We start from the raw sequence: 12,323 nt of genomic DNA, 5'->3' as shown, positions 1-12,323 counted from the left end.
GGACTAAAGAGGTTTATTTTAGCTGGACATCTGAAGTAAAAAGAATTGGATGAATGCGTATCTGTACTACTGGTTGCCTGACGTAGATACATGCAGGAAATACTTGGTATATTTGCATGAAAATTATGTGTTTTGTTTGATAGTGTGTTGCATGTTCCCAGCAATAATTTACAACCTCCTTTCCCCCATAAGGAATATCATCTTCAAATTAAGTATATAAACAATAGAAACATATGAAACCATTCTGTTTTGATCTGTTGTCCTGTGTACTTGGTAGCTTCCTGACCTTGCTGTGTGGTGTGTGTTTTCCTTTCCTAAAGGCCTGGCCATCATTATTGGTTGTTTACATGTGGTAGGATCAGCATAATCTGTGAATTGAAACAGGGTTTAAATACATAAATAGAGGTCCACAGACAGGCTACTGGATTTTATGCCTCCTACTTTATAGGGCAAAATGAAGCCACATTTTCTGCTTTTTTCCCTCCCTAACCTGAATGGCTGAAATCATTGACAAATCCATTTTCTCTCAGGCTCTGGCTTTCCCTCCTTTGAACCTTCTTTGGGTTGTTAAATTGTTTTTTACAATCTCATAAATTTGTTTTATAGATGAATGAAAAAAAAATAGCCCTTTTCTTCTTTGTCTGAGTTCACCTTGTTATAATTTGATTTTCTCTGTTTACCTTTTAATATATTCAAATATTAGACATTTTACTAACTGACTTTAATGATTAGAAGCATGAGACATCCAAATTTAAGCTATTTAATGGTTACATGTTGATGAAACATTCCTATATTGTCTGAATTAAATGCTATATTGCTGGAAAATATTTTTTGTATAGATAGGGAACAGTTTCTAGAGAACAAACAGTGATTCTTTGTATTAGATTTACTTAAACATGATGTATTTACTAACAGAACAATATTAAAATCATGTTTGTGATAAAAATTCTCTCAAAATATGTATATTTGTATTGTTCATAAGAATATATCTGGATACATCATTAGGAAGAAGTATGTAAAAAGTCAATAAAACTTAGGTATTAGCAATTTTGTGATTAAAAAACTAGTGCAGTAATAATCTTTAAATTTAAAATTAGAAAGTGGCATTCTAGGACATTTTCTTTTTGATGATTACAGTATTTGTTTTTTGAAATGTATTTCTGTTTTTTCCTAGGGAAAATTGTTTAGAATCAGTTGCTTTGTGTTTGTTTGTTTGTTTTTTTCCTTCTCGACTTCGATGCCTAGGTGAAAGGGTTTCTGGAAACTTATCTAAGTTACATATAAATCATAAGAATAATTGTTTTGAAGAAGGCAGGATCCTACTAACTTTAGCCAAATAACTACAAGTAACAGTTAGATGGCCATCACTGATGTGTGCAGGTATCATGTGAGCATCACTTACCACCATCAGGTTGCAATTCAGGACCATTTTATGAAAGTTTTTAAAACATTTTAAAAGTTACTATGTTAGCTGCCATATCTGCTGTATGAACGTTTCTGAAAGTATAGTAGTTTTTATGTATAATTATAAATTAGATTTTTTTCTCCATTATGTGTCTATGCTATTTTGTTATGAAAGAATAGGCATCATAGATAATTAGAAATTTTAAATGTTCAACTGGAACAGTATCTAGTCATTATTTTAAATATATGAAATAGTCTTTTTTGACTGTTTAAAAGTACATGTGTCTGGATTTTTTAAAAGTGTTTTGAAACATGTTTTTAATAATATGTATTTGGGGAAATTAAAAAATGATTTTAGTTTCTTTAAGATAATATTTAAAAATTCATGCTAGGGTACTGAGGATGTCTTTTCCTCCTTTAAAAATCTTGACTGCAAAAAGCTGCACATCAAAAACAATTCTGTTGCTATGAAATGAAGAGAGTTTATGTGTGAGTGCATTCTTAAAATAGAGCTGTACATTTACAGTTATGTAATTCTATTTAAAATTTGTTGGCAGTAGTACAATCAAACTTTCTTTTAGTTTCTGTGATGTTGCCAACTCCTCAAAAATAAACGCAAGACTTAGGTGCTGTACTTTCTCTATCTTCAGACTTGTTGGTAAATGTAGTGAGACTCTGCTGTTTGAGGATGGTGTGGGACCACTGGTTTAAAAGGACAGTCTCCACTGGGCTTCCTAATGTTCACTTGTGATTTAAATGATCGTATTTTTATGGATTTGTAATGAAGAGATGTATTATTACACATTTTAATACTGAAACATCGATAGCATTCAATATTTTAAAGCAATTTAACAAAATGTATAAATATTATATTTGTGAATTTTGTCACAGCTCACTGTTTTTGAAGTGTTCCTTAAAATTTTTAATATTTAAAATTTTTCATGATGATTTAGTTTGTAAATAAGATAAATTTGTAGGAATTTCTTACTTAAACATCTAATGCAAAACAGTTTTGTTTCTCAATTGAAGTAAGAATATGCATGATTAATACAGATTTGTAAGTCTTAAGTTCTTACTAAGGTGATTTCATCAATTAGAATTAATTATTTTGTAAGTGCTAATAATTAATACTCCTATCAGTTTATTGTTATTAGTAAGTTTTTAAAAATTTGCATCCACTGTTATTTTCAAAGTCATTATCTTAACTAATTAGATAAAATGATCATTTGAACTTTATTTGTTCAGGGGAGGGCTAGAATCCATTCTCCTTATTACTCTCTTTAGCTCATTTATATAATAGTATTTTCTTGTTGGGTTATATATTTGAGATTCTTTGCCATCAAATATGGTACAAAGTATTTTTGACATAAATGTATTTCATTTATTTCACAGTTTATGTAATAATTTTTTTTCCAAAGAGTAATTTCAAAATGACTGCAATTTAGTTACCATTACTCAGTAAGCTTAAATATTTATTTTAATTTGGTTTTGAATTCTTCATTTACTTTTCAAGTATTGATGTTTTCTTCTTATGCTCTTTATTTCTGGTTTATATGTTGGTTTTTATGGAGAATACAAATCTCTATTACAAAGATTTTATATATTTATGTTTCTTTGATTACTTTGCTCAGAAAACATTTCAAGGAGTAATGGAAATCGAAGAAATAAGAATTATTGTAAATGAGATAAGTTGAAAGCATTTTTACTGACTGTATAGGATATGAAAATATTTAGAGATGACTAATATTTAAATATTTGAAAGTTGAAGTATTTTACATAGTTCAATTAGTGTGACATAGAGTTCATGTCTTAGTGTTTTGAACACTAATTGGTTACACAGTTATGAAAATAAATTTACTCCAATATGCTAATGCTTAAGTTTTTTTTTCCAATATGTTCATGTTTAAGGGCTTTTCATAATTATTTAATTACCATTTTGGTAGCTACCTTTTGTCATAGTTTAACATGAAAACACTTCTCACATGCAGACTAGATGTGATTTTTATTATTCTTGGGACCTTTGAAAATGTCAGTATCAAAAATATATTTAGATAGAGAAATCTTGGGAATTAAAAAAATTTGATCATATAACAGTTACAGCTCATTTGTTAGTAAGTTTAATATTTTGAAAATGTTTCCTAAAGCTACCACATTTTCAAGATTATTTACTCTGTTGACAGTTCAGGAGAATCCCAAATGAAATGTTCTAAAGCCATTTAATCATCAAATCACATTTAAAAGCATTTAAGTAAAAATTTTATAAGACTTTAATTGTCTTAAAAGATACTGGATACTTTCCTTCTGATTTTCAAATGTTGGTCCATTTTCAAGACCTTTTTTGAATACTTCTAAAAGATACTCTCATTCATTTTAAACATGAAATGTGAATTGGGTGAATAATTAAGACATAGTCTTCCCACTTCATTTTAAAGATTATCGATGTAACTCTTAAATATTTTCCTCTTATTTTTGATTCTTCTTTTTTAAAGACCATTCATAGCAAATGAAGGCAGTTGATCCAAGAATTGTTCTTTAAACAAATATATAAGTGGCAAGTATTTAGCATAATATCTGTAACTTATCTTTAACTCATTTCAGAGTTCTTGGGTTTTTAAAAGTTAAAAACTTAGGTTACCTACACTCAACATTTTAGTCCTTTGTTGTGAATTTTGTTGCTTTTGGGCAGCAAGAAATCTTTATTATTTGAATTTGGTTGAATTCTTATTCCTGTTCAGAAATTACATAAATATTACAGATAGTTTTGTTTATCTTAACTGAGCAGTTTTGTTGGTATTGTAAATGAGATAAGTTTAAAGTTATTTGTGGTAAATATAAAAGTTACTAGTTACAAATATGGTTACTATATTTTTATTTCTAAACCAAGTATAACTTAAACAAATATTTCTGTTTAATTAAACTGGAAATTTATTACTTTCAATATGATGTTCTACAGACTTGATTTGGAACTAAATATTGATATTTCTCACTGAATTTTAAGTAACTGAAAGTTCAGCTTGTTCAATATGTAGTTGCTAAAGGTTTTGGCATTTTAACATATATTGTCCATAAGAAACTTAAGTGATTTATATTCTTCTCTAAAATAATTTCATTATAACATCTGCTAATACCAGAAAAAAACTGATAATAGTAATTTGTCCAAGAAAATACACTGTAGGTCAGTGGGGTACATTTAGAAATAATCTTTTAAAGAGTACTTTTATCAAATGAGTAACCAGAGTGTTTGTTATATTGCATTTAGATACGTCAGGATTAATCTTCTATCTAGCAACAAGTTGGAAGATTATCTGATGATTGACCTCCCATATCTAAATATTTGACAATTTGGAAATACTGCCTCAAATAAGATTTATAGATAATTGATAGCTTTAGTCTTTTTTCTGTCTACAATCAGCTGCAAACTGGAATAACAATACCTAACTTCAGTTGTTATGAAGAGAAGAGATACTGTTATACAAATAGCCTAGCAAGTATGTGTTGAATAAATGTAAGTAAACTAGTCTTTGCCACACTAGAATCATGGATAAGTTATGTTTAGTGGCATATATTCATAGGGAAAAATTAAATTGGTATCTTCTTTTATATAGTATCTTTAAAATTGGGCAAAATGTGTTCCATAATATTAATAGCTTAATTTCTGTTATAGGGAACTGCAAGCCTTTTTATTATAATTTTATGGTAAACTATTGTTTAAAACATCATGATATAAACTGAGGCTTGGAAATAATTTTGTTATGCAGATATTTTTGTTTTAATAGTTTGTTGTGTTGTGAGATTTTACTTGTGTATTCAGGTATACGTATCCATATATGTGTGTATTCTTCAGTATAGCCTAAGGAAAAAATGTTGTCTTAAATAGACCGGCTGTGATAATTTAATACCTGTTGCTCTATTAATATTTAATCCTTGTGGGATACTATACAATGGTATAGAGTCTGGTCTAATAGATCAGGGTTGAAATCCCAGTTTGTTATATGTCTGTAGGGGAAGTTACCTTGTTGGTGTCTGAGTATGTTACAAAGGAAGTGACAAAAAAAAGTACCCACTTTGTACAGGGTTATTATGAGGATTAAATGTTATTACACATGTAAAGCATTTAACACAGAGTTTGGCAGATAGTAAGATCTCAGCAATGTTTGTCCATAGTTATTACTACAAAGGAGATGTCATGTGGTAGAGTGAGGTGAGAATGTATCAGAAATGAAGGTTTGAATTTGACTGTACCACTTGGTGGGTTTCTTACTTTTGGCTAGTCATTTCTGAGGAGCTTCAGTGTTCCCAACGTTAAAATGTGGTCAGTAGTATCTTATGGTCAATTGAAGCATATGTGAAAATAATTTAAGAATTGCAACCATCCCAGGTTTAATTTAATCTTTATTTCAAGGACTGTATTTTTATTAATACTTTCACTATATAAATCATTGTCAGAATTTTTAGAAGATTGTAAGCTCATATCATTTCTTTTGCCCTGTCAACTTAATTGAGGTATAATTTACATAGGATAAAATTCACCAAATTTAAGTATACAATGAGATGAGTTTTGACAAATTGTGTAACCACCACCACAATCATGATACAGAACATTTCATCACCCCAAAAATGTTCCCTTGTGCCCATTTGTAGTCACCTTTGAAAGGGAGGCTCAGTTGTCCTAGTCAATATTGATATGTCATATTAACTGCTTAACTAACCTGGTTCCATTTAACTTTGCCTCTTTTGATATAAGCTACAATTCAGTATCCCTTATCAAGAACAATCCACACTTCTTTTCTTTTTTTTCTTTTTTCTTTTTTGTCGTTTCTCTTTATTTCTGCTTGGCAGTGATCTTTTTACGAGTAGTTTCTGTGTTTGTGAAAATGAGATTAATTAGCATACATTTAACTAAACTTCAATTTTAATTTCATTTATCCTTATGGTATTTTTTCATACAATATAAATTCACTGCTTACCTAAAGGGCATAATTAGGGTTATTGATACTCATACTTCATGTTAGAAGCTTAGTGAACTTCTGTGTCACCTGAGTTTTTGTACAAGTATTCATAGAGGTATAACCCAGCAAGATGGCTTACTGTTATATAAAAGTATTTAGAAAAATTTCTGATTGAATAATTTATCTAGTCAATTACTCTTATTGATCACATACTAAGTATAAAGCAGTGTTCAATGATAGATTTAAGAGTTCTTCCCTCCAGATTGCTATGTATTCTTTCTGGTTTCTTCCTTTTAGCAAACTTTTAAATAAGATTTTTCCAATTCTCATTCTTTTCATACAAGGTATGAAGCAAAGGCTCATTTTTCCTGTGTACTATTTACTTTCTTTTTACAAAGTTTAATTATGCATCCTCCAGCCATCATTTGGGGATTATTATAATGAAACAATAAATGTTTTTAAACTTTTGAGCTAAATACAGTGATTTTTCATCAGTCATAAAATATACAGTTTTCAGATTTCATGCATAGAAACTATGTTTACTATTGCTGAGAATTATTTTATGATGCTATTAAAAAATATACTTAATTTTTACCAGCTGCTCTAACTTTTTGTTATAAGACATGTTTTAAAATCAAACCCTACTGAAATGTATTACTTTTGTTAAAGTTAGCTTCTGTTTCAAAATCTTGTAAGTTTAATTTGCTAATAACTGTAAGATTTTTGTTCAGTTTTATTCTACATTATATAAAAACTCTGTGTAAATTTCAAAATAATTTACTTTGGCCATGATTTGTTCATGACCATTTCTTAAGCTTTGTAAGCAATTACCTAAGCCATTACTGCTAGTAGCTAGAATGTTCCTAGATTCTATAATTCCTAAATTCTTTTAACATGTTTTCATTCAAATGAATTATCTGTATCCTTATTTCAGTCTGTAACAGAAATCTGCCAACACCAGTTATATCTATCACTTTAAATACTTAATAGATCATTGATGTGTTTTAAAACTTGGAATGAATTAATTCTATCAACTTTTTTCCCCAGCTAGGATTTTAATAATACATCATTTTGCTTACAGTATGGAAACACTGGTGCTTGGAAACTAATTCCACTTTTCAGCAACTCCTTTAAATAGATTAAAAGATACTAGAGACACATACCTAACACAGTTCAGCATAAGCCAAACATTTAAAATGATAAATGAATGAATCTTTTTTCATGTCTAACAAGAAGAGACAAAAAGCTTCTCTTTGTAGGACTGGTTAAACTATGAGTCAGAAATTTAATCACAGTTTTGACCTCATTTTTTTTTTTTTTAGCTCACTAATTACAAATTTTAGCTGAATACTAAATCTAAGGACAGTTGGATTTGCATGTTTGCCCCTTTCACTGTTTCCTCCCCCATGCCATTGAAGAATTTTGAATGGTGAGGAATTTGCGCCCTTTGGCTCAGGTTGCAGACCCACTTGATCAAACCAGAGAAACTGGGGTCAGAACTATTCATCGCTTATCTTTTCCTTGGGCCACTTGTAAATCCTGCCTTTCTGCTTTGCAAAAAAATCTCTTTATAGTAGACTAATAATAAAGCCTGGAGAATAAAAATGGGCATAATTGTTGATGCTTGATTGTGACTCCACATGGGTTAATTTCACTATTTGTAGGAGTTTTTCATGGCATTGCCGCTTATTTGATGTAAGTAATTTTGTTTAAATACATATTATTTCATTAGATATTAGAAAAACATCCTTTTGGTAGTGAAAGTGTGGCAATATGATATTCTGTCTCGGGTTGAGATTTCACACCTTAGAAATGTGATTACTTTTAGGTAAATTGAATTAGTTAATTTGAATCAGATCAATAAAAGCGCCAAAGTACTTTGGTTTTATGTGCTTAATTTCTAGCATTTATGCCAACACTTAAAATTTGCCTGAATCAATTATAGCACAAGTTTATGAACTGTATCAATAATGGTGTAAAGACTTTAAATATAGACCCAGGTTTAAACAAACACAAAACACTTTGTTCTTATCTCAGCATCCCTTAAAAGTATACAGCTCTGGTTCAGGACCTCAGGACCACCCATCACCCTGGACATTGGATACTCCTATTTATTCAAGAAGCTTGTGAAGTATCTGTGTGCCAGTGGGGGATGGTGTGTGTATCTGTGTAGCAAATCAGTTAGGTGATTTTACCCCCAACAAGAGCAGCAGTAGTGTTTATAAACTGAATTATGTCCCTGTAGAATTTTCTAGTTGTAAAACCTAATTTACATTAAATGCTTGTTATTTCATGCCAGCACTGGTTGCATTTTTCACATTTTTGATGCTTTCAGAAGGTTAACGGGCCCCCATTAAGATTAACCTCAATCCATTTCAGCTTTTTGGCTTGCAGGCCCCACCCATTGGCCTTGGATAGCTAATACCCAGCTTTTGTTTCTTCCTGTAGAAAGGAAAGGAAAGAAAACTGTTCTTTCTCTTTCATTTGTAAGTCATGTGACTTCCCTTTGAGTTAGTTACATGGGGTTGAAGTGAATCTCAAAATACATAAGATATCAAAGTTTTACATTTACATGAAATATGTATTCTAGTGTGCCTCTTATTTAATTTATGTGTTTTATACATTACAATATTTGTTTTGAACAACTGCACCTTATTTTACACCCATGCAGTTTTTTAGGAAGCCAAAAAAGGTTACTAAATTAGGCTTAAAAAACAATACTGATCTTTTTATCTGCACCATGTGTACTTATTTTTCTCTCAGTTATCTTGTAGCATCATTTGAGGTTTCTAAACTGAAGCGTATTTCTCAGAACTCAGTATAGAGAAAGTAGGGGTGGTGTTTGGGATGATTTTATCAAGGAAAAAAATTGCTGAGATGAAAAAAAGAAATATTTTCCAGAATTCATGTAAATATGAAAAGGAACTAGTTAGATATACATATTTTTTTGCTCCTCTTCTGCCTCCTCTCTCTGTAATAATAAGCAGTGTAACTAGCTGGTAGGGAGAAAATGCAATCCACCTCTTAGAATATTTACATCAGACTAATATTTTACTGTGAAGTTAGATAACATGAGGATAAATGTTGATGTTTAGTCCCAGTTTGGTGATTTAGTCATGATGTTATAATTTACCATTAAAAACTTAAAAGTTATTTTGATTTGTTGTTAATCTACTTTTCCAAGCATTTAAATTCTATTTTAGTAAACAGTATAGCTGTCTAAAATATTTTTTAAACCAGTAGTTCTAAAAGAAGTGTACTCTTAATGATTTTTAAAATATAACGTTCTTTGACACATGATATTTTCATGAAAGTACTTTCAATGGACTTCTAAGAAGAATCCTATAGTATTTTACAATCCTGTATGCATTTTTATTCAAAATGTTGTTTTGTAATAAAATGTTAGACTATTTTTACAGAAAAAAAAATTGTTCCTTACATCTTCATAGTCTTGTAGATCTTAAAAGGCAATAATAGTTAATCTGATTTTTACTATTATCCAAGATAAATTGGTTAGTAAACATTTTTTAATATGAAAAATTTGTTGAGATATAAAGAAAAGCTGCTTAAGTTTAACAACACTGGGTTATCAGTTTCTCAAAAACTAGGATCTGATATGAATTCTGTATTGTGCTGGTCCATGCTTTCATTGACATTGAAATGTATAGTAAATGATTTACTTTGCATGTGCTTTACAGGTGAATATTTGAACTTCAGTTTATTTCATTTATTAACTTTTAAATATTTATTGATTTTTTTTAAACTTTTAAATTGTCAGTAGTAGTTGGTTTGGGGAAAGTTTAGGATACTGACTCTTTCAAATCTGTGATACTCCTTCATTTATTATGTGAATAGCAAAGTATTCATAAAACACCCACAATCTATTAAGTATTCAAATTAGTACCGATATTTTTTGTTGAAATAAGCCAGTTAGTATCTTAGTGTCACTGTGAGTTTAAAATAAAAGGATTAAGAAACAAAGTCTAATTTTAAAAAATTACTACTAGGTTTTTTTGTATGCCACATGCTTTTTTTCACCCCCTAACAAAGTCCGATGTTAGAAACTGAAAAGTTGAGTGCTTTCCCCTTTATGACTTTATAACTCTATTTTCTTCCTGCAAAAGTTTACTTTAACTTGTGTGGAGAAAAGTAGTTTTTAAAATGAGTTCATATGGCTTGAAGTGCCTTCATGTTTAATCAGAAGTACAAGGCTCATGTACTTGTGGGGCTATTGCTGCTTGTTTTCATGGGGGTTATTGTAAATACATGGTTGATGAATGATTTGCTTTCTGGGTTTTCTTTCTCCTAAAATAAACTTTCTAATAAATGGGAAATAATTTTTCAAATTGTTGAAATATGTGAAAGGCCAAGTAAATAAGGACATTTGTTTCAGTACATGTTCTTCAGTTTAGGGTTGGGTATTTAGTTTTTAAAAGATACTCTAAAATTTAAAAATCTTAACAAATAACGTTTGGGAAATTGTCTTCTTAGGTATAAACTACTTTTCCACATTTTCTGCCTTTACTTTTTAAAGTATCTGGTCACTATTAAATTATTAATATCCCTAGAGGTAATCTAGAATTGTCTATGAGATTTAGCATTCAACATGTATTCAATTACCCGAATTTACAAAATCCAAAGGATTTTTGGAAAATCTCATAAGACATGGGATAATGTTTTCAGAGTAAGATTTTAATAGGATAGAATTCATCATTTTGATATATAAACACATACACATATATATTTCAATTTTTAGCTGTAAGTTGAGAAAAGAAATTATCTAATTATTAAAGCATTATGTTGTCCCCAAATTATTCCCTGCCCTAACATTGTTTGGTTGCCACAGGAATTATTAAGGCCCTAAGTGGTCTCTCTTTAGTGTCCTTCTCTCCTCTTTCCCCTCCCCCACTCCCCTTCGGGAAGGAAGCCTGGGGCCCTAGCTCTAGAGATACCAGGAAAAAGCAATCACTCAGCAGAAAGTGTCTGTCTTTAGCAGAAGTATCATCCCTTGGAGAAGAGTGTAGTTGAGAAGAGGTTAATAACAGATATTAGTTTATCTAATGTATTTTAAATTAATTTAGAATTTATTTTTGGTAGAGGTGGATATTGTGGTGTTATGTAAAAAAAGAAGTCTACTTTGTCTGTTTTAGGCATTAGCAAAGTCAGATCTAGTCCATCACCACTTTTCTCTCTTAGCTTTGGTTAAACCTTTTATACTTTTTCTAAAGGCTGTTGCCAGTGATTTTCCTAACATTGAAGAGAAGATTTGAGTTCTGAACAAATCAATGGATGATTAGATAATTTTAACATTTCTAAACACTTTGTAATATTTTCCTAAATTTCCAAAGAAAGTATATATGAAATGTTTTACTCTGTATCATTTGTCATCTAAAGATAGTGTTTGTGTATCTAGCACATTTTTGCCTAGAGAGTTTTTTTAAACCATGAACTGACTCATAAAATACAGGCTAACAATGAAAATAAATTGATATCGATAGATCTGGAAATGTTTTAATTCTTTGCTTCCTTAGAGAGATTGTTCATGAATTCCTTTTTTTGTTGTTTCAAGGTGAGCAAGAAAATGCAGGTTCAGGAATGTAAACATTATAAACTGTAGTGTAAGATTGCTGAAGGGCCCACTTTTTTTTTTTTTATTGTGCTGTAGGTATTTCTGCTAGTATTTCTTCATCTTAAAGGGCAATCCTTTTATGTGGCTCCAGTGTGCATGTAAGTCTCTCGTACTCGTTGATCCTAGTTTGACAAAAGTAAGCAGAAAGGTCATGGAATCTCACAATTAGCTTAAAGAGGATTTTAGAAGATATTATTTATACCTGAAAGATAAAAGTGAATATTGCATAAAACTTATCTTTTATGGAATGAACCAGAGATACTTTGAAACTTCCAAATGGTATTTACTAATAGGACAAATACAAAACTGTAACATAATTGCAAGCATACCGAAGGTAATAT

At 30.1% G+C, this 12,323-nt stretch overlaps 1 protein-coding gene across 1 annotated transcript in view; it reads left to right on the top strand.

Annotated features, from left to right (window-relative positions):
• The window catches only part of LIN28B (lin-28 homolog B), a 101,587-nt gene that overhangs the window by 2,246 nt on the left and 87,018 nt on the right, over positions 1–12,323 (top strand). The window lies entirely within an intron of this gene.

This window comes from Camelus dromedarius, chromosome 6 (assembly GCF_036321535.1).
Source record: "Camelus dromedarius isolate mCamDro1 chromosome 6, mCamDro1.pat, whole genome shotgun sequence".
Classification (NCBI taxonomy): Eukaryota; Metazoa; Chordata; class Mammalia; order Artiodactyla; family Camelidae; genus Camelus; species Camelus dromedarius.
This window is presented reverse-complemented; position numbering and strand designations above follow the sequence as displayed.